The 21,471-nt window shown below is 42.8% G+C and overlaps 1 protein-coding gene across 2 annotated transcripts in view; it reads left to right on the plus strand.

Moving 5' to 3' along the window:
* Positions 1–1,764: 1,764 nt before the first annotated feature.
* The window catches only part of RAB7A (RAB7A, member RAS oncogene family), a 32,440-nt gene continuing 12,733 nt past the window's right edge, over positions 1,765–21,471 (plus strand). The window contains exon 1 of one of the 2 annotated variants that reach the window (XM_034776652.1): positions 1,765–1,913. The gene's annotated coding sequence lies outside the window, so the exon portion shown is untranslated. Of the gene's footprint in view, positions 1,914–13,917; positions 13,986–21,471 lie in introns of those variants that run through there. The other variant, XM_034776653.1, reaches the window with a different exon arrangement.

The raw sequence follows: 21,471 nt of genomic DNA on the forward strand, positions 1-21,471 counted from the left end.
TTTTTTTCTCTTAATTAATTGGCCTCTCAGAGTTGGTAAGACAACTCCCACCTGTTTATGCTCTCTGTATGTGTGTATATATATCTCCTCATTATATGTTCCATTCTATATGCATCCGAAGAAGTGGGCTGTAGTCCACGAAAGCTTATGCTCTAATAAATTTGTTAGTCTCTAAGGTGCCACAAGTACTCCTGTTCTTCTTTTTCCCAAGGTCCAACGGCTGTTTCTTTTGTCGTCTTAGTTGCAAAAAGAGAAATGGAAAGGGAGAGATAACTCGGGGTGTTTTTGCCCCTCACTTTTATAGTTCAGTCACCCTTTGAATTGCATTTTCCTGAGAGTGACCCCCTAGATAGAATTCTTTTCAGCTGAGAACAAGGAGATATGGAGTCTGGTGGGAGAAGAAATGTTATGCTGTTGCTGTTCACCTCTGTTTGCTAAGCTGCAGATCTGTTTGTCTCTTGCCTTACCCCCCCTCAGTGCCAAAGAATGGCCACTTGATAGGTGACTGCCCATAAGCTTCGATGACACCTGACTAGACAAACTTGTCCTTTGTCTTTGAGAAACAGGTTTACCTACTTCCCAGACTTGTCTGGTAAACACACTTCAGTTGCGATTTCATCTTATGTTCATAATTTTACATATAATGTTGTTACATACATTTTGCCATATTATTGACCAGCAAGTTATCGGTTTTCAAATGATACTTTACAAGGCGTATTTTGTACAAAGATTGGTGTGCGGGGTATGAATACAGGGGTACATTTCATCACACATGCGTTCATCCAAGAAAAAAAATAGCACATTGTCTGGTTTACATAAATAGGATTGTATTGATACATTTACTCTTATTTGCACTGATACAGTGGAAAAAGGAGGGGCCACGTTGAACCTATATAGAGAACTACATACAAATTATGAGAGATGGGATGTAATGAAAAGCAAGGGATCAAATTAATTAACACTGGTGTGGATTTATCTATTTAATCCATCATATCTGTCCTTATCCATCTTTTCTATCCCACTTATCTGCCTGGTCACTCATCTATCCATGGTAGGGTGACCAGACACCCAGTGTAAAAAAATCAGGATTGGGGTGGTGGGTAATAGGAACCTATATAAGAAAAAGACCCAAAAATCAAGACTGTCCCTATAAAATCAGGATATCTGGTCATCCTAACATGGTATTTCTAATTAGCCCTTAACCATAATGATGAAAAGTGTGGCTACATGGGTAAATTCACCAGCGTGCTGGTACCCCCCCAAAAGTTATGCAGTGCAACTCCCCCCGGGCGGACACATTTTGGGGTACATCCACGTGGGCAGGGATACCACTATAGCTATGGTGGTGTGACTACACCCCTGTAGCCAAGCCCTCAATTTCCCCCAGGCCCTTGCAAAAGCTGCACTTTCTGCTCTTCCAGGAGGGCCAAATCCACTGCTGGCCCAGAAGGGACGAGGAACCCTGTGCCGTGCGGGGCTGCCCACAGCGGGCTGAGCCGTGCGGGCCACTGGGCCGGGACCATGCCCCTCGGGCGGGCTGCTCCAGGCCACCGTCGGAATGCACGTGCCTCACGCCGAGGGCCCAGGCCCCAGGATGTGCACGTGACACAGCAACGGGGCGAGGGCGGGGCTGACTCGGACGATCCACACCAGGGCCTGGAATCCAAGATGGCCACCCAGGTGACGCCAAGGCGAGCGTGCTTGTACATGTGACGCGGGACCAGCTGGAGACTGCCCCACGGCCTATCCCGTGCGTGCTGACGTCGCAGCGCCGGATGGTCTCGTGACCGGAAGCTGGCGAGGGAGAGGCGGAAGTGAAAGCGGGGAGGCTGTTTGGCCCCATTAAAGCGGAGCCGAAGGGAGCAGAGGAGGTAGCGAGGCTTGGAGCAGGTGTCGTGGGGATACTGAGCGCGGTGAGTGGCCGAGCTGGCGGGGTCGGCGCCGTGGGCCTCTCTTCTTTCCGGGGAGGGAGGTGGGCCTAGGGCCGTGGCCTACTCTCTGCTTCCTCTCTCCCCTTGGGGCTTTGTGCGGGGGATGGAGGTGGGGGGGTTCTCCTCTTGGGAGCGGCCCGGGGGGGGGGCTCCCGGCGGGGTGGGTGTGGCTGGGCAGAGGTAGCGGGCTGTCGCCGGGGTTTGTGTTGCGGGTAGTGTTTCGCTCGGGGCCGGGAACGTAGGCCCGGCGCTGCGAGCGAAGGAGGTAGCGGAGCTCGCTCTCCCGAATCGGAGTGCGGGGGGGTGGGGGGCAGCTGCTTCTCCTCCCTTCCCCCCCCCCCCCCCCACACACACGCACGCACACGTCTTCTGAGGCTAGGGGGAAGGCAGGCGGCTCCACCCTACCCTCTCTGAGGAGCGGGAGGCAGTAGGTCCCGATATCTAGGACTAAAGCAAGAGGAGGGGCTCCGGGAGGAGGCGGCAGCGGGGCTCCTCCCTTGTTGGAGTGGGAGGGGGAGCGGGCCTGTGAGGGGGCCTTCTCTTCCCAGCTGCAGGCACTAAGGGGGGAGTTGATGGACCCAGAAGCTTGTTCCTTTGTGTGTCGTGCTGTGCTAGAGAAAGGGACTCTTCCCTAATAGTGGGATTTGCATGATTGAGAGCTCATTGTCAGCCCCACAACGCCTAGCTCAGAGGTAGTGTATAAGGACTGAGACAGGCTTAGGGATTTCTTTTTCTCTCAGCCCTCCTGTGTAACAATGAAGCTTTCTTAATGCTTCAGAATCATTAATAAGAGAACTGATTGTTTTGAATGTAAACCACCTGTGATCAATGTGGATGCTGTAGCTAAATTTAGTTATTTTTTGGGGGAAGAGGCTATCCCTTCAGCCTTTCTAGCTGTCTGTATTGTTCAGGTGCATTGTGGTCTACATGAAAATCAGTAAGAGCTGAAGTAGGATTGAGGATGACATTTATGATGGGAATGAGGTGTGTTTTTTTTGTTTTTTGTTCTTTTTGTTTTTTTTTTTTTGTGGTCACCCATAGCTACCATATTTTGTGCTCAGATTCCTGCAAAGACTCTGGATAAAGGAGGGGGGCAGCTAGAGGCTAGGAATATCCCTAAGTGTTCTTCAGAAAGAAATACTATAATCATTTGCTTGAAATCTTACTCCGTGTAATCAGTGGACATAATTATCTTACTAGCAGACTGCCCTTAATAAATTAATAACAGGACAACGCAGGCAGCTGAAAAGACTGGCAGTTATTGTGCAAGTAACTTCTTTGCATGCGTAAGTACTGAGTCAATGATGGAAAGAATTAAACTAGATGCTAGAGTGCTGTAGGCTGTGATAGTATCTTATGGGGTAAATTAAGCATGATAGCAATATTTAACTTTTTTAAATGTATAGAAGCTAAGTTAATGAGGGACTTAAGTACTTGATATTCATATTTAACTACTAGTATAGATAATGTATTGGTTTAGCTGTATCTTAAAACAAGTTCTGATCATACTTACTTTTGTTACAAGCTTTTTAGCTCCAGGCTAGTTAGTTGGGGGGGGGGGGGGGGTGTATGTATGTATTCTAAAAGTCTTTAAGTCTTAAAGAGTCTTGGTAAGACATAAACATGCTGGCCTTTGTTAACTTTTTTCCCTTGCATAATTTTTCAAAAACTCTTCCTGGTGGAACTAAGCTGCTATAACATATAAGGGACTGTGTGCAAACACATAAACTGAAAACACAGCGTGGCACAAACTTCTCCCAAACACGAAGGACATTTACTTTTGTACAAGAATTATAAGGGCTAAAGACTTAAAGACTAAAATAGTTTTTGTCACTAGCAATGCTACTGCAATAACATGTTTAGTAGTGACCTGTTACCAGACACCACCCACCTCTTCTGTACTATGAAATTGCAAGTCAACATCTTGCACCTGATAAAGAAACATAGATGGGATAATAAAAATATGTACATAATCCAGCCCACTCTACTAGAGTATCTGAATTCATTTGTCAGGTTATGGCTTTAAATAACTAACTTAGAACTCTTGTTTACAGCCAAGACAGCTAGTATTTGATAAATGCTTTACATCTCAGCTTGGCCTCTGCACTTAATAAGCATGGCTGTCTGGAGTGTACTAAGTCTTGTTTATAATAATCTGTTGCCCTCATAGTCAGAAAGAACGCATATTCTGTCTCTTCCTTGTGACTTCAGCAGCTGACAAAACACATGACTTGTTATCCACAAACTAATACTTTGTCTAGATTTGATGGATCAAGTTCAGAATATGAAGTATCTTGTTTTCCAAGTGTAAGAAAGTAAAATGCTTAGGCACTTAAAATGTAATCCCAAACTACATGTGCTGTTATATTCTAATGCGATTCCAGACTTCTATTGCAGAAAGGTACAAGATTGGGTTAAGCTATAAAGCCATACAACAGTCTTTGACTTTGTCAACAAGTAATCTACTGCAACTGCAGAATCTAATATATGAAGATCTTCAGAAATTGTAATCAATTAGTAAGGTCAAGAAACACTTCTCAGACTCTTAAAGTACAGTATAACAAATTGTTCTTTCTAGAGTACTACTCTACAAAGATGTTTAAGGCAGAACACTAGATATTGTGAAGCATGGCTTAAAACACTCAAACTCTAATGTAATTAGTCACACTGGAACAGCTCTGAAATAAAAATCTAACTAGCTTCTCCATAGCTGTCTGTGTGGTGTGTAGTTTTCTTTTTTTGTTGGTGTTGTTAAGTCAAAGTGGCTTCTAGCCTAATGCCTATTTGCTTTTGGACCATACTCAATGTCCAAGGACAAGATTGCCTTTGGATTCTGAACTTCAGTAGCAGGTTCTATTAAGAGTTTCATGCTGTAAGATTACATGTGGGCAGTTTGTGACTTACCTGTCAGGAACAAATTTATGGGCAAAACTTGTCTTTGGGGAGAGCCCATTGTTGTGTGAAATTTTATAGATAGCTTTCAATTTCTAACTTGTATTAGATTCTATCTCTCTCCTAGGGAAGAAGAGAATGGCTCTTCCTAGAAAATTAACAGTTGCCGCAGAATATTTGCAAGTGTTTGTAATGTCACGCTGTGAAACTTTAGTGTCTTACCTTTGGACTGGTATAAAATGCCATTAAGTAGAGTGTACACAACTGCCTACTTCATTGCTGTTGGAGGCAGTTGTGACAGACCCAAATTATTTTGATGTAGGTGGTCTACAAAGCCTGGTCTAAAACTAAAGATTAAGGAATAGGGCAAAGGATGCCACCATACTACTAAGGTGCATGAAGAAACTACTGATTCTCTAGAATGATGGTGGATTGCTGTGTAGCAGGATGCCAAAAAACTTTGGGCTTTCTGACTATAGGCTACTCTACACAAAATGTGCACCAGTTTAGTTATTCCATTTTGGAATCCATTTTGTTTAAAATGGTGCTGTTTTTGTAGACAAACCTAGAGAAAACAGGACTAGTCTACACTTAATTTTGAAGTCAACATAGCTATGCTTTTTTTCTCTTAATTAATTGGCCTCTCAGAGTTGGTAAGACAACTCCCACCTGTTTATGCTCTCTGTATGTGTGTGTATATATATCTCCTCATTATATGTTCCATTCTATATGCATCCGAAGAAGTGGGCTGTAGTCCACGAAAGCTTATGCTCTAATAAATGTTAGTCTCTAAGGTGCCACAAGTACTCCTGTTCTTCTTTTTGCGGATACAGACTAACACGGCTGTTACTCTGAAAATAGCTATGCTGGTCATGATTGGGTTGGGGGTGAATATACCTCTGGCTGATAGAGCTATGCTGAGGTAACCTCCAGGGGAGACCCAGATAAGAATGCCTCCACTGGCCTAACTACTTTTGCTCAAGGATGGTGGTTTTACACCAACTGGGAAAAACCCCCTTCAGTCAGCATAGATAAACGGTGTCTATATCATGGCAGTGTCGCTATGCTGGCGTAGACTCTGTGGTGCAGACATATCTTTATACTATAGACTTACAATATAGCCTTTCTAGCTAAGGCTGTCTACTTCAGGCTTTTCTGCGAAAACTTGGTGTCTTATCACTGGGTCACATTACCAGTGGTAGAATTGTCTTTCCTAGTGTCAAAAAAATCTCAGGGCTGTGACTTGCAGAAAGTAACACTCTTCCCACCTCTCCCTAAAAAGCTTGCTTTCATTATGCAGCCAGAGTAGGAAACGTCAAGTGCCGCTTAAGTTCAGTATTCTGTACTGAGGAAAACATGGTGCAGACAAACGCTGGAGCAGTTGCAGTTTAGGTAAAAGACTCTGAATTGGCATGACAACATAGCAAGCATTTCAGTGGTAATATTAGTCTTCAAATGCTGACTTTACAGTTAAAAACTGTGCCCTAATCTAGCTGTCTGAAGGCAAAGTTTCACATATGAAGAATATGCTACTTCTGTTCAAACACAACATTGTATTGGTAATCACTGTCAACTATTAATATCAGCTTGCTTTTCATCTACGTGGTCTTCTAAAACAATGATCTCTTAGCAACCGCCTCTATCAAGGCTAAACTTAATTTTTCCCTCTTTAGAGAATAGAGCTCACAAATTTTAAATTAGCCTGGTCAAATTGAAGACCATGTCCCTGTCTGGTCCTGTTTGCTGTGTAGTTAAAAGACATAGTTGATAAAATTACTGTCCTGCAGCTAAATACTGGAATAGGGCATCTTTAAACAGTTGGAAGCATGACTTATTAGAAGCACAGAGGATCAAGTAAATTTCTAAACTTTGTCTTGGCTAGGTTTTCTTAGCCAATGTACAAGCACAGTAACCCAATGTTTCTTAGAAAATACAGACAGCATGGTTTTTGTCACATGTTGGATTTTCTTCCCTGATGTTCCCTAATTCATATGTCCTTGCTGATCTTGTGCTCCTTTCTTGAGCAAGCAGCTCTTAAGGTTCAGTTTGCTGTTACATTTTCTGCTCAGTACAGATCTGCCTCAGTGATGTCATTGTTGCTGTTTTAGCCCAGTGTTCCTGTGAGACTGCTCCATTGCTTCTACAGCCAGGAATGAGAAATTCCATGCATGAGGCAAGTTGTTTCTCAAACAGTGCTTTTGCTAATGCATACTTGCAGTGATGGTGAGGAAAGCAAGACTTGTCAAGGCCACAGATAGGTCAGTTTATAGCTAATCTCATGACCTTGGGTTTTGTCCCTGGGGAACCTTTTCTTAGGCAGCATTAGCTATTCTCTTAGTATAATAAACTTCATATGCTCAGCTTTCAGTGAGACAAGGTTAAAGTAAATATTGTACAAAACTACAACATAAATCCCTCCTACAAACTATTTGGGGATGAGTCTGTTTTTTGCCTGTACGCTTACAACAAAAGCTGTTTTTTACATCAATTACCTCTTTATGGCATCAGTTTGCCCCAAAGACAATGGTGTAAGCATCAAAGCAGTGGAGTTGCTGTCACACTGCAGCATTGTTAGTAGCTTAAAAAGTCCAATTTTTTAAGTAACAGACCTCACCACTGCTAATGGAGGCACAGGGCCAGAAGATGAAACTGGCATGCTACTAGCACTTCACTTTGCTCGTGCATGCCCACACATACTACCAATCTTCGGTCTCTTGGACTCCCTGATGCAATGTAGCCCTCCATGTAGCCTGTTAGTGGCGTCTGCTCATTATGGTATTGCTGTTTGACAGTTTTCAATTTCTTTTTGCAAATGTTTTTCAACCAGAGCTTAGTCAGCTCAATGGCCTTAGAGCAGTGGTTTCCAAACTGGGGTTTGCGAAATGTTACAGGGTTTTTTTGGGGGGGATTCCCTAATGGCGGACAGAGCTGTCCCTAGGGACCCCAGGCAGCATGGGGTCAACAGCCCGGAGCCCCTAGACTTCCAAGAGCTAAGCAGATTAAAGCAAGCATATCTAGCACACTGGGGAGACTTCACCTCCCTTTCCATTTCTTATAAGGAGTCTTGAAGGTTGATGATTTTTTGCTGGTTTTTAAAATTAAATAGGCAGCTAGTGTTTTTAAAATTATTATAAAGAACAAGTTTAAGCTTTGTTGTAACGTGTGTTGTTTGCCTGGACTGCTCAAGACCTGAATGCTTGTGTAGGAGGAACTCTTTGAGTTGACTTCTTCTTCTTAAATACCTTCATGTTGTTTCACATCCCATACTCCTTGATGAAACATATAAGACAAGGCTCCTAACAGGCTTATTCAAAGTGATACAAGCTACGAAAGTGAGATCTTGGAAGAGTGTTGCTGTTTTCCTAATGCAATAAAAATACTGTAATGATTATACATAGTGTGTAATCATGTCACAAAAACAAATGTTATATTTCCAAGATTTGCCTTTTATAATTTATACTTGGGTAAAGGAGAAAAGCCCTGGAAATATTCATTTTTAAGAGGGGGTTCACAAGACTTGACATTTTTTTGTGAAAGGGGTTCACAGGTTGTTAAAGTTTGGGAACCACTGCCTTAGAGTATCCACAAGTCTCCATGCAGAAGATCCTTTGTGACTAATTCAGCATTTTATGTAGCTACACTTCTAGCTTTCTCTAGGATTTGGATTGTACACCCCATACTTAAATTGGGTATTAGTAGTAATAGCTGAAATATTCCTCTTCTGATCTGAGATAGGCATACATGTTGGCTTTTTGTGGGGGGTGGGTTTTTTCCCCCACTAACCTGACAAATGGTGGCCATGTTTTCCTAGGAAAACATTACAAATTCCCAGTAGTACCAGATTTGAGTGAATAAACTTAAGAGGGGGCTGATTTGAGCCTGTAAATATAAGCAGTAAGAAACTAAACTGACCAACAATGAGGTTTAATTTGGCTAATTAAAATAGCATTCCTGGTATTCTGTAACAGACGCTTCATTAAACACTTTCTGCTGTATAACACAGACTATCTTATAAAATGTACTGCTTTAAAATTGTACTTGTGTACTAGGTTTTAGACAGGTTGGTTTATTTGGCTTTGGAGTGGACCAGATGACACTATTTCTGTTATCTGTATCTATTGTACAAGTTCTTAGATACAGTTAAATAGGATAGGATATCTTTGTACTGTTTAAGAGTGACTTTTAAAGAGAAAATCAAATATGAAGAGGAAATGGGTAGCTGCTAGTTCTCATCTAAGAACAAGATGTCTTCTGTTATGGTTGGGTCTCAATCACTGTTTCATTTAGCTAAATAGAATGCTTGATTTAGGCTTTTTTGCCACAAGTTGTCTTGTGTTGGAGCACACTACTATTGCACCTGAGCTAGTAGGGTGAGACTAGTAAAGCTGCATAGAATTGAACTGATGTACCAAGTAAATGACTCTGCAGCTAAAGATGTCTCATCAGTAAGAAGTTACAATTGTCCTTGTTTTGAGCTGTTAATCTTGTGTCACAGGACCATTTCACATTAAGTTGTCTTGGCTTGCTCCAAACCTAAAAGCTTTCAGGAAAAATAAGGACAGATAACCTTAACTGTCAACATAGCAACTGGTCCTGAAACAATGTTCTGCTCCATGAACTCTTCTGGTGCAGCTGCAGGTTGTCTTGTATAGCTGGCCTCCAGAGCCCTTGAAGGATGCAAGTTTACTCTTCTGGAATAAATAGTCTCCTAGTGTTCCTCTGTGGCTTCATACTGCAGTAACTCCCCTGGTTCAAGTGACCCAGAGCAGGACTTCCCTAGAACATGCACATAATGCAGCAAGGGCAGACAATTTAATATCAGGATGTGGTACCTCTGATTCTACCAGTCTGTGGAGTAAGACACCCAAGTAAAGGGAAAAAGAACCACTACTTGTTTCCCAGACAAACTTCTTCCTCCTGTAATTAAGGGGTTAGAGAGAGGGGAGAAGAACTGTGAGTAACTTAAAGGTGATGAGGAGTCAGTGCCCTCACTTCTGTGTAGGTGTACTATGTTCATCACTGGATCTGAGCACCTTATTTGCTTTGGAAACAATGTTAAGATCTTCTTGATGTCTAGTTTCTACCATTAGAAACCTCAGTGTCTCATAATACTATTTTTAAGGCTTTCTTGGAAAACTCAGATGTATTTGTAGCTCTCTCTCTCTCTCAGCCCTCGAAGACTCATTGGATATGCCTTTGCTAACAATAGCTTGCTTAGCTAAAGGGCCTAAGTCAAACTGAAAGAAAATCACTTCTCCTTCTCCTTTCTCTTCACTTGCGCATACCCCGCCCCAAGCCCTCAGTCAGGTTTCACTACTTTAGTTCTCCAGCAATCCATAGTTGGATTTTAGCCTTTAAGATGGGGTAGACAACCCATGCATGTCATTTGGTAGTCTTAAAACTGTGCCGGCTTGCCTATCTAGGGCCTCCTTTGTAGCATAGAGTTTAAATAGAAATTTCTTCTGTCATAGTCTTAAGGTACTATGCAGTGTTAGAAACCCAGGAAATCTAGAGTCTAAACTTGAAAGAAATCCAATTCCTTTGCAATAGATAAACACATGTTAAACATCTAAGCAACTTTAATTCTGTCTCTGGAGTCCGCCTTCAACTCCATAAAACTTTCCCACTGTTACTACCAGTTAATCTCTTCTAGTGGGGAAACTAGTATTGATATGGCTAAAAATGGCAGGCGGTGTTGAGCACTCTATTGGCTAACCCTACCTAAACAGACATGAGGGTTAAAACCTGGTGCATTCCTGCAGCCTTGTCTAATCTAGAAAGGGATAGGGGATATCCTATTTTCCATGGTAGTAATACCTACTGGTATAGGCAAGACCCTAGTGATGCTCTGAGGACAATTCTTATCCAGCCTTAAGGCTGGATAAGGGCTCAATCTCAGTCATTTTAGTGTTTGGTCCTGATTCAGCCTTCCTTAAGGCTTGTCCATCTGAGCAAGTGATGCTAGAATAAGCTAAGGTGTGAATTTAAACTGATGTAGCTTTACCTGCATAATTCTCAGGTAAGCACTTATTCCTGTATGAGTGACTTTGTCTCTGGGGAATGGGCTTAAGCTGAACCAAAAAAAGGCCACTCTTATACTGGAATAAGTGCCCACGTGGGAGTTATGCTGGTAAATTTTCCTGCATAGAGAACACCATTAACAGTAAACTTGGCTCATTGCTTGGTCTCCCAAGATCCAGAAATGCATTCAAGAAACGCTTTTCTTTCACATCTTGTAAGACTTGTGGGAAGTTGTCACCTTAGGTACTAGGGTGAGGGGTTTTGTAGAATACCTGTTGAAGCAAAAAGCAGGTATTGGATGCATGGTGAATGGAAGATTTCACTGGTACCTGATCTCTTTAAGCCGGTGGTTCTCCAACTTGTACTGGTGACCCGTTTCAAATAGCAAGCCTCCGAGTGACACACCCTTATAAATTAAAGACACAAATATATTTAACACCATTATAAAATGCTGTAGGCAAAGTGGGGTTTGGGATGGAGGCTGACAGCTCGCAAACCCCCATGTAATAACCTCATGACCCCCTGAGGGGTCTCAACCCCCAGTTTGAGAACCCCTGCTTTAACATTCTGTGGGGGGAGGAGGAGAAAATGCCACCTGCTGGTGGCACAGCAGAGTACTGGGCAAGAACACTGTTGGTGAGGATGACACCAACATTTAAACTGCTAGGAAGTTTTAGGGTTTTTTATTTTGGGGAACAAGGATACGGATGGACATTTATTCATTTTAAATAAATTAGCTCCCCACTAGTTCAAGGTTCTGGAGAGTGGGGAAGATAACTTTCTCCCAGAAAGTGTTTAGGACTTCTTACTAGAGTTTTTCCAGGAGAAGGAGCTAGCAAGGACTAGGAATAACATTGGGGGAGAAGGGGTGGAAACCCAGGACCTTTTCTTTCTAAGCAGCTAGGGGCTAGGCTTCTCATTGGGTGTTCCTCATAGGGTGGGGATGGGGTATGGCAACCCTTATCTAATATTGGAGTAGTATGTGTAGCCTTGCTAAAATTGCTCATTCTATGAATCCATTCTAAAATTGCAAGGACTTCCCCTCTCCCTGGTGGGAGAAGAATCTTACAAGGGTATGTCTATGCTGCAATTAAACCCACAGCACTGAGGCTTGGAGCCCAGATCAGCTGGCTTGGGCTAAGGTTGCAAGGCTAAAAATTGCAGTGTGAACATTTGGGCTCAGGCTGGAGCCAGGCTTGAGGCCCTTCCCCTTGTGGGGTCTTAAGGTCTGGGCTCCAGACCAAGTCCAAACCTCTACACTGCAATGTTTAGCCCTGGAAGTTTGAGTCAGCTGACTTGGGCAATGGGTCTCTTACTGGAGTGTAGAAGTACTCCTCTTTTTGCCTCTGCCGTATTCCGTCTCAGACTGACTGAGACCTTTGAAATCTTGCTTGAAAACACCCTGTAAAAGTTGTGTTGATCTGGTAGACATCCCTTGCTAATGCTGAAGAAAATCTTGAATGGTGTTTTTTCTTCAAACGGAGTGATTTTATTGGTATTAAAAACAAACCTAAGGACAGCAGTTGTGAATTTTTTGGTTCTCAGGCAAGGATGACTTTTACTGCACTTGCTTCCACAGTGAGGGAGTTTTCAGGTGATTAAACATGCTGAGCCCACACATGATGCTGTAATCTCAGGCTGTGCAACAGAGTGAGCCAAGTACTATTCCTATGGACACCAAAGGGAGGGAGCAATGGCAGTAGGGGAAAACACAAGGCCAGGAGGAAATAAAAATGTAGTTGGCAATCTGATTCAACCTGTACAGAAACAAATCTCCTGACAAAGGGACACCAACCTACATTATCCTGTAAACCAGCAAATTTGCCTGTTTTAAAAAAGACTGCTGAGTTAAAAATCTAATGTCTCACTATTTAGTTTTTGGGTTGGACAAATCTATCTAGACAATTTCACTTCCAGGTTCAATGTTGCAATGTTTACCGTATCTCCAGTTGATTATCCCCCCCCCTCGTCTTTCTGGATTGCAAACACTTATTGGACTTGAACCTTTAGGCTCAATTTTAGATTTGATGTCCCTCAAACTGCCAAATGCTTAATTCAACTTTTGACTTTTACACTTGTCCATAATCCATAAGGTTACGATTTTGTCAGTTGCTTTAGTAAAAGTCAGACAGGTCTCAGTCAATAACCAAAGGCTTACAGAAGCCCATGATCTATCTGTCTGACTTTTACTAAAAATAATTGGGGGGGGGGGGGGGGGGGGTTTGGGGGAGAGGGGGAAGGGCGGGGGGAGGGGGGGGGGGGGGGGGGGGGGGGGGCGGGGGGGGGGGGGGGTGTATTCCAGCACCTATGGCCCACTGTGGCTGGGCATGGAAAATGTCGTGGAGGTCTCTGAAAGACACAATCCATGACCTCTGACAATCTTAGCCATAATCAACAATTTTAACAAACTTGTTGCTCTAAGGTGCAGCTTTATATTTGACTCTAAAATAACTTAGCTGCGCACAAAAGTGTCTAGTGTTGACTCCCACCCATATTTGGAGGGCAGCAGAAGGTATAATTGAGCCATGGTATAATTTTTATTCTAAATCTCTCACAACTTTGAGACAGACTAATCACAGGTGCTGTGTCCTCAAGAATTCTGTAAACTTCAAATCCTGGGTGTCAGTTACAGGGTTAACTGCACCTCTGATTCCCTTCTGGTTTCTTCAAGTACATCCCCCTTGGGCCTCACACGCTGAAGTCTCTCTTGATATGCAGTCACCTGACTTCAGCACCAGGCTGCTGCTGCAGTCCCCTCCTGTGCATCAGTGATTTTTATCTTGGCAGGTCTGACTTGTGTTCAGGACCTAGAATTCTATTCCCCCGTGACAGTGGTGTGCAGTAACAAAACTGCTTCTAAATACTATGCGTTAAGAAGTCCCAAGTATTTTGGAGAAAGTGGATCTTAAAGTAGCCCTGCATACAGGCGACTTGTCTACTTACTGCTTACCATCTCCTTGATGTTGGTCTGATAAGCAGTCAGTCTAAAGTCGGGTGTCTCTCTCTCGACAACCTATGGCATCTGTCTCCTCCTGAGATGGCTTTTTAACTGCTTTGTCCTCTTGATCTCTAGTCTCGCAGCCTTGCAACTTCTGACTGGAGCTTGGAAGTAAGCCATTGTCCTGTAGTTTCCCCCAGTGTGTAAGTTGCTTTTCTATCACTATTGTGTTGTCGTGCTTGCTTTTTCCAGTCTGTCCCCTGTTCCACCCCCTTAGGGTGACCAGACAGCAAGTGTGAAAAACCGGGACAGGGGGTGGGGGTTAATGGGAGCCAATATAAGAGACCTAAAAATTGGGACTGTCCCTATAAAATTGGGACGTCTGGTCACCCTACGCTCCCTTCCCCATTAAGCTAGTTTAATGTTTGTATGGGAAAGTCTAAATATGTAATTTTATGAACACTATTTCTATATTGGTATTAGATGGAACTGCTGTGTATCTAACTTGTATGCCAACATCAGTACTTGCTGTTTGGCATATATCAACTATCAAAACAGAATAGCAAATCAAGTCTCTTCTTAGTAAAGCAGGAAATTTAAAGTTAAATGTGTGGAGTACAAGATAAGACTCTCTGCCTCAAGGAACTTACTAGATACTTGCAAGTAATTCTTTTGGGACCCTTGAAAAAGCTACTCTTTAGCATGCCTTATCCATGATATACAGATAAACTGAGTTACAAGAAGTTGTCCAAAGTGAAAATCCTAGTCCTGGCTCCCATCCTGTCCTCTAACTACTGGACTCCATGTCCTCTTCAGCATATAACATCTTAAAGTAATGTTGTAGCCATGTTTGAAAACTTTCCCTTCCACCCACAGAAGTATCAGTTCACCCACCTTGTCTAAGATGACATTCCTTTAAATGTCCACAAGAAACTGGCCACTGGATTGTCTTCAGGCATCATTTAAGACAATGTGGCTGAATCTTAAGTTACAATGGCTGCCTTGTTGCATCTTTTCTGAGTATTGGCTTCTGAAACCTGGTTGGTTGGAACCCTGCAGGATGTAGGACCCTCTGTAGAACAAAGCACTCCAGCAGCATATCTTGCTAGCAGCATTTCAAAAGCTGACTGGAAACTGAGGCTCTAGACCAGGGGTCCCCAACGCAGTGCCCATGGGTGCTGCGGTGCCCACTGGGGCATCTGTGTGCCCACCTACTGGCCACCAGACAAGCAGCCACCAAAATGCCACTGATAAGCGGCAAGGCCAAGAAGTGTTGCCACTGAAATGCTGCCAAATTTCGGCGGCGACGCCTCTTGATGCTGCTGCTTTTCAGCGGCTGCTTGTCCAGCGGCCTCAGGCCAGCACCCACCACATGGAAAAGGTTGGGGACCACTGCTCTAGACTAATTGAAAATTGCAGTAATTAGTTTTAACATTTCTCCTAAAACAAGTCTACTGATCACTTGTTGACCCATGAGGCACTAACTGGTCTCATGGTGCTAGCTGCTCATTTTCAGCTGTATCTATGGGTGTCTAATCTGCAAAGAGAGGCTGGCTGCTCCTTGTTTCCAATCTGTTCCTTAGGGTGGCTGCTATTTCTTCGCTTGGGACTGGAGCTGCCAGCTACCACTGTGGTGGGGGGAAGAGCACAGTAAAGGGAACAAAATAGGTGGGTAGTAATATGATTTGAGAGGGGAAGTAGTCTATGAAACACTGAATTAAAACGTTGCCCATATCAAATCTTAAACCCAACTTGGTGAAGCTTCTCAAATTATCAACTTTCTCAAAACATGCTTGATTCATATTTTTATGCTACTGCTCATCAAGAGGTCTATCTTTAGTATCCTCTTGCCAATTAGGATATCAAATTCTACGGAAACACCCAGTCCACTTAAAATACCATTAACACTTCCTGTAATTTGGGAGATTTAATTATTCTCGTACATCTGACAGGAAGTTGCCATCTCCTGTTGCTACTATACAGATGCATCTGAATGTACAGGCACCATCTGAGGTGCTGGACAAGCATAGTGAGTTCCTCAAGGATGGTACTAGATACTTAAGTGTTTGGAAGAAAGCTTAAAGTGAGGTTGTTTTGGTAACTATAACACAGCACACATACAATTTGCCTGTAATCATTATTATATTTGAGTTTAAGGAGCATTTCATCATCCAAACAGTAGCTGTTAACTGACTTCAATGTAAATAACTCAGGAGCCTCCTAAAGAAATCTTCATATTTTGGCTTTAGTTACAGTAGTTGTGTAATTCTAATGGCATAGTTTCCCTTATGGAACAAATTAAGTCTAACTGTTGTAAATGATGCCTGAAGGGTACTTGCAGATGAACAGAAGGCATTTTCTTAACATGCCAGCAAGAAGTATTCTGCTCTGTGGACCTCTGGACAATGTTCTCAAGGTAGCTTATAATCCATTTAAAAGTACTCTGTATGCACAGTGACTCAATAGGGTCAAGGAATGTTTGCCTGGCCAGAGCTCTCTAATGTCTGAGTCATAACAGAATAAGCAAGGCTGTACCTAATGCTTAACTGTGACATGCCATTCTGGGTTGCCACTCAACTGCATCACTTACTGCATCAAATCATGTCACATGGATCTGCTCATTAAGTTAGGTGTCTTGTATTGGGCTCTCTACTTAATGGCATCAAAACTGGATTGGTTATAATGGATATCACATCCTGCCCAAAACCTCTAAATGCATAGGTCAGACTAGCTGTTAACTGGCTGCTTGTTAAAACAGCTTTGTTAATTAGTTCAATCACTCAATTTGCTTCATCTCTAAACCACCTCTGGATTAGGTCACACTAACTGCCTAATGTGGCTGAATCCTGCTGCAACAATGTGTGCTGTTCAAGATTGTCCTTTGACTGAACAGCTACCATCAACTCTAATTCTGATATCCGGTGTCAAATGAGCATCTAAACTTCAAATGTAATTTTATTCACCAAAAGGTCACAATTTGCACTGGTGGTATATGTTGAACCTATGGTAGACTTTATTTCTGACAGCACAAGTCGGAATAGAAAAAGGCACTTCAGTTAACCCATCAAGTTGAAGTATTAAATTCCTGAGAAATTGCTTTCTCGGCTGCCCAGTTAGCAAAGTTATGCTGCTCTCTTGCGAAGTATTGTAAATAGACTTCTTTCATGGGAGGTGACCAGGCCTCCGGGTATCTTGCCACTTATAGGATGGAGTAATGGGAAATTCAGTCACATTGCAAGCTGGAAGAATGATTCAGGACCATGAGTGTCCACTTAGCTTAGTATACCTTTTATTCTGTATTATTATTTGTCAAAAAATCCACACATACTCTTTCCACTTTAATGTCTCAAACTACTTTCCCTATGCAGAATGTCTTGACTAGTGAGTAATAGAAAGATCTAGAAGCAGATACCATCTTCTGAATGTTTAGCTCAACTTATGGGTAACTTAGCATGATAGGGAAATGTCTTAGTATTCCCTACACTAGCCCTGGAGTGGAAGAGTCACAGTATAAGCCTTGACGGTAAGCAGTTGCATGTGAGGTTTTGTTGCATCACTTACTGAAATACTATCTTCAAATAACCTGGCATGATTTTCAGTTACTCTGCTACTGGGACGCCTGCTTGGTCAAAGATCCCATAGTATTCCTCAGGCAGGATGAATACCTGTACCACTCTGTTTCCTGCGTTTTAAAGACCTAACAGAGCACTGATTAGTGTAATGGATACTACCTGTTTAGTTTCCTCTTCCTTAACTCCGTCCATCCTCTGCCTCACATGGAGGCACCAAAGAACACTTGTACTGTATTGTTCCATCTGCCCCACACATTCAGTGACAGTCCTTTTTCCTTTCTGCTGTTTAACACTTGCTCACCCACGATTTTGTGCATCATAGCCACTCACCTAGAACTTAAAATTTACCAGAAGATTCATAGTCAGATGGCTTAAATGCACTTTGCCACCACTGAAGATACACGTGGGAAGCAACTGTCTTCTCTCTTTCTGTTGGCTGGCAAGGGGAGGAGGTAAGGGTTCAAATTGCTCTGGTTCTAACCCTTGTATGAATCTCTACTAGTAATACCCAAGGCTCTTTTCCACACTCTGCAGAAGGGAAAACACTGTTCCACTTCCAACCTCAGAGCTTCCTAGCTATTGTCATGAATGTCTCTGCTACTCTGCCCTCCATTTTTGGGCTGTTCTTGGCAGTATTTTCAGTTTCTCCATGCTTCCACTGCTTGGAGTGGAAAACTGGTAACCTTGCTTGTAGCATTGCCAAGCTGCAATCACTGAGACTCTCTTCAGACCTTAAGACAACAGCAATGCATTACTTACACAGGCCCCAATTGAAAGCTTAGACTTGGCAGGGCTTTCTCAGGAGAGTGCTTTTTCCTTGCCCTGAAAACTAACTTTTCAAGCCCCCTTCATGTTCTAGGGCCAAGGCTCCCAACCTTTCCAGACTACTGTACCTCTTTCAGGAGTCTGTCTTGCATACCCCAAGTTTCACCTCACTTAAACTAGTTGCTTACAAAAGTTACAGCACACTATTAATGAGAAATTGCTTTCTCATTTTTATCATAGAATCAACTTGAATATAAATTGTGTGTGTGCACAAGTCAGTGTCTCAGGAAATTGTAGTTTCCACTGCCTTTACTAATGCTTTAAAACTAGGCAAATACCTAGATGAGTTGATGTACCATCTGGAAGACCTCTGCTTGCCCCCAAGTGTATGCATATCTCTGGGTAAGTACCACTGTTCTAGGAAACAGATTCCGCACAGTAGTACAAGGCAGAATCATCAAACATCAGTGTGCACTACACCCATTAGACAGTACTGTAAAGGTAACAGATACAGATGTTTTGGGGGAACTGGCCTGTCATCTTGTGCATCAATCCAGTTGATTATCAAATAACTTAGCCTCAAACTTTCACTTAACATTCTTATGTGAGCATCTCTAGGGCATCCTTTCGTCTTGATGTAGAGATGCATGTTTTAAACAGCTGTTCCGTCCCCAGGGACAGGAAACAAAAGGGCACAATCACAATGGTATCATCTCATGCTGCCTCTTGACAATTGCAGAGGAATTTCTAATAAATTGCACTTTACATAAGCACTTATATTTTTCTCTAATGACCATTACACCATTCTGTAGTATACTGAGTGGAGTTGGGGGAACACAACTTCCTAGGTAACTTCTGACTTCTTGGGAACTATCCGACAGTTTTAGCTATGAAGCTTATCTGAAATCAGAACTAGTAAAGACACAGCTCTGCTCCTTGCCTGGCTAGGAGATTTGAGCTATGGGGTTTTATCTTTTTGAGAATGTAGATATTGGAATTAGGCACATTTCAGTATGGCTTTTAGACTTAGCCTCCAAGGCTGCTGGATCAACCTGTGCACTTGGGAGGGAGAACTTCCTAAGTCATGAATACAGCAAAGGACTCTTTCTTGTTTAGAGACTACCTAGTTCCCCTAGCAATGATTAAGCCAGCAGAAAGGAATGCTGCTGACTGGTTTAGTGACTGACAGGAGTTTTCAGATGGTCTCCAAGAATGGCTAGCTGGAGCCAGTAGTGCAAGAAATGTGAATATGCTCTCTTACAAGATAGTAACACTATCAGAGCTGAATGACTCTTATTAGAACAAAGTCTAATTCCACACTAGGAGGGTCTACACACTTGGTATATCAATTTTGTTTTATTTCAGCTCAACATTTCTAGTTTGATAGTTGTCAAAAGTTATCTAGACTGGGCAATTGGACTACTATTTATCCAATGTAAATCTCTTCTTTGGGCCTGCATAGCTATTCTGATAACTAACTTGCTTATCCAGGCCAGCACAGTCTTCTTAGAGAACAAGACTTGCGAACAAACGAAGCTGCTTTGGAATAGCAATTGATAGTGTCCATTTATTCTTTTGCATTTATAGTAGAAATGGAAGAACTATCTGACATCAGGAATCATAACATTCAAAAAACCAGTAGGAGAACACTTCAACCTCTCTGGCCATTCAGTAACAGATTTAAAGGGGGCAGTTTTGCAATAGAAAAGCTTCAGAAACAGACTCCAAAGAGAAACTGCCAAACTCTAATTGATATGCAAATTAGATACTACCAGTTTAGGCTTAAATAGTGACTGGGAATGGCTGAGCCATTACACACTGAATCTATTTTCCCCCATGTTAAGTATCCTCACAGCTTCTTGTCAAACAGTCTTCAATCGGCTATCTTGATTATCACTAGTTTTTTTTTCTCCTGCTGATAACAGTTCATCTTAATTAGCCTCTTAGAGTTGGTTGGGCAACTCCCTCCTTTTCATAGAGTGTGTGTGTTTGCATAGAATGTAACATAGTGAGGAGAGCTTCCAATGAAGTGGGTTGTAACCCCCAAAAGCTTATGCTCCAATTTGTTAGTCTCTAAGGTGCCACAAGTACTCCTGTTCTTTTTATAAACATACAGCAAACTGTCTTGTATGCTCTTGTTCTCTAAAGTAATAGGTTCCAGGAACCTATTACTACTGACTTGTTTGTGATTATGTAAACTTGGTAAAACTTGAACCAGTTCAGATTAGGTGTAACAGGTTTACTTCAGTAAAGGGACCAGGTCATACCATGCTTACCTTTGCTTTGACTAAACTGACAAACATGGAGCACAGGCTGTGATATTCTGGAGAGGAAGAGAATCACTAAGGATTTGCCACTGTAGCTGAACTGGCACTCCCTCCTAGTGCAGATGCAGTTTATGCTGACTTTCGGTGGTGTAGATTACACCAGTTCCCTGAACAACAAAAGCTTATACCAGCAAGAGTGCTTATGCTAGTATAACTGCATCTCCATCGGCACTCTTCCCAGCAGAGCTATATCAGTGAGGGGTGGCTTTTCACTAGTATGTGCACTTCTTTCCCTCACCACACCACACATGCTAGACCAGCAAAACTAAGCCTAGACCAGGCCTCAACTAGAGCAGTTTTGCAAAACTACTCCATATGGGCATGCTCTTGACAATACCCTCAGGTTTTTGTCTTCCAAAATGCATGAACACTATCCATCTCTGAGCCTATGTCTATATATTGCCAATTGAACAACACAGCTTCTGTCTTAAGAGGTATTAAACCTCTTCTTTCTCGCTTTCCTCCCCCCCCCCCCCCCCCGAGAAACATTTTGGCAACAAGTGCCACTGTGAACAGTGCATTGTTGACAAACACCACTTGTTGGGTGTGGAAGCTTTTTGTCAGCAGGAGAGCCGACAGACAGCAGCTACACTGCCCAATTTTTAGCGGCACAGCTGTAGCAACACAGCTGTGTTGCTAAAAGCTGTGTAGTGTAGACATAGCTGGGGGCCAGGGAGGAGATACCACATTCTTCTCTCGCCCCCCCCCCCCCCCCCCCAACGAAGGGTGGGGGGGAGTGGCACTTTGCTGCTTGAAGTGCTTTAACAAAGCTTTGGTTCTGAGGCTGTCTTCACTAACCGCCTGAATTGGCAGGTAGAAATCTCTCAGGGATTGAATTATCGTGTCTCGTTGGGACGCAACAATCGATCCCCCAAATCGTCGCTTGTACTCCACCAGTGCAGGTAGGAGTAAGCGTCATCGATGTAAGAGCTGCAGAGGTCGACTTTGCCGCCATCCTCACAGCGGGGTAAGTCAGCTTGGATACGTCGAATTCAGCTATGCTATTCGCATAGTTGAACTTGCGT

This window comes from Trachemys scripta, chromosome 7 (genome assembly GCF_013100865.1).
Source record: "Trachemys scripta elegans isolate TJP31775 chromosome 7, CAS_Tse_1.0, whole genome shotgun sequence".
Lineage (NCBI taxonomy): Eukaryota > Metazoa > Chordata > Testudines > Emydidae > Trachemys > Trachemys scripta.